At 36.6% G+C, this 1,722-nt stretch overlaps 1 protein-coding gene across 1 annotated transcript in view; it reads left to right on the top strand.

Moving 5' to 3' along the window:
- The window catches only part of LOC107749625 (atlastin-2), a 24,415-nt gene that overhangs the window by 508 nt on the left and 22,185 nt on the right, over positions 1 to 1,722 (top strand). The window lies entirely within an intron of this gene.

Here is a 1,722-nt window from a genome sequence, read left to right as displayed (position 1 = left end):
TGTAGCAACCACAACTGTTTCTGAGGAGCTACATTGTTTGGTGGAAGAATACTGTTTTTATTAATATCATTACACTTTATTTGCTCTGTTTTATTTTGTGAAACCTTACTACGTATATGGAATAATCGTTTTATAAAAGCAATAATTCCAGTGAAGCCGTGGTTTACAGTGAATTTACCTAACAACGCCTCTTTGCTGTTTTAAATTCACTGTAAACCACGGCTTCACGGGGATTATTGCTTTATAAAGAAAGACTAATAAATAAAAGCTATGTAGACATTTAAAAAGCAGCAAAAGTGACAAACCACGATAAAATTACTAAGACTTTTAACTAAAATGAAAGGGGGAAAAAATCATTAAATGTTGCATTTTCTTTACTCTAAAAATGCTAGGTTTTTAATTTGCAGACATCTGAAAATCGCACTACTATAAATGCACAGTTTATTTTCTTGTAAAATGATGCATGTGATTGTTTGCTTAGTAAATTGAAATTAGTCCAAGGTGTTTTGATGAGTCCTCAAGACATGTGAGATTTAGTGAACCATCACTGTCTTTACTCTTGAGTTTGCCTGAGGATTTTATTATTATAGTGTTTTGTAAATCAGTATATGAACATCTCCTCCTGCAGCTCTCACTGTATAATACTGATGTTGATATGAAGCTCATATGGTTTTGTCTGTTGTCTGAAATGCTCATGTGTGAGCTGAAAGCATGAACACTAGTGCACGGTGTTGTTTTCTGTCATGAGCTGGACTAACAACGCCTCTTAGCTGTTATAAATTCACTGTAAACCACGGCTTCACGGGGCTTATTGCTTTATAAAGTAAGACTAATAAATAAAAGCTATCTAGACATTTAAAAAGCAGCAAAAGTGACAAACCATGATAAAATTACTAAGACTTTTAACTAAAATGAAAGGGGGAAAAAATCATTAAATGTTGCATTTTCTTCTGCAAATCTCCTCCTGCAGCTCTCACTGTATAATACTGATGTTGATATGAAGCTCATATGGTTTTGTCTGTTGTCTGAAATGCTCATGTGTGAGCTGAAAGCATGAACACTAGTGCACGGTGTTGTTTTCTGTCATGAGCTGGATCAGTGTTTTCTGTGTCAGAGAGTCTGTTTTTGAGGTTAAACTGGTTTGGGCTGGTTTGTGTGTGTCGCTGGGGTTTGTGGGTAACTTTAGACGGGCTGATGTGGGTCACTGCGTTCACGCTCTGTTTTGAGGACAAACGCACTGATCCGGTGACTGAGCACTTCTGGGACTCGTACTATAGTGAAGTATTATATACTGTTGTATAGTAGTTTCACCGGTGTAAATACAATAATCATCAGCTTCTGTTCACACACTGATCAGTGATTTACAGCAGTGACCGTGGTAAAAACCACTTTTATATATTCACAAACGCTACGATTTAATTAAATAATTATGTGATGCAGTTATAGGCGTGTAGGTTACGTACATGCGTCACAGTAGTTCCACAGTTACTGTTATCATTTACACGTGTGGAGCGGCTCAAACTCCATCTCTGCATGTTGTTGTGAGTTTGGGTTTATTATAACCTTCATCTGGGAATGCAACATGCGCCATTTCATCAGATTTGTAAGGTAAATCATTTATAAATCCACGCAAACACAGGAGAATACATCATTATCTCGCGGTTTCAAAATAAAAGCTCAAACCCTCACTCTGAGTTTACACGTTTTGATGTCCACATATTC

This window comes from Sinocyclocheilus rhinocerous, unplaced genomic scaffold (genome assembly GCF_001515625.1).
Source record: "Sinocyclocheilus rhinocerous isolate Xijiao unplaced genomic scaffold, SAMN03320098_v1.1 scaffold4136, whole genome shotgun sequence".
Lineage (NCBI taxonomy): Eukaryota > Metazoa > Chordata > Actinopteri > Cypriniformes > Cyprinidae > Sinocyclocheilus > Sinocyclocheilus rhinocerous.
The sequence above is the reverse complement of the archived record's forward strand: the minus strand, read 5'-3'. Positions and strand labels throughout refer to the sequence as shown.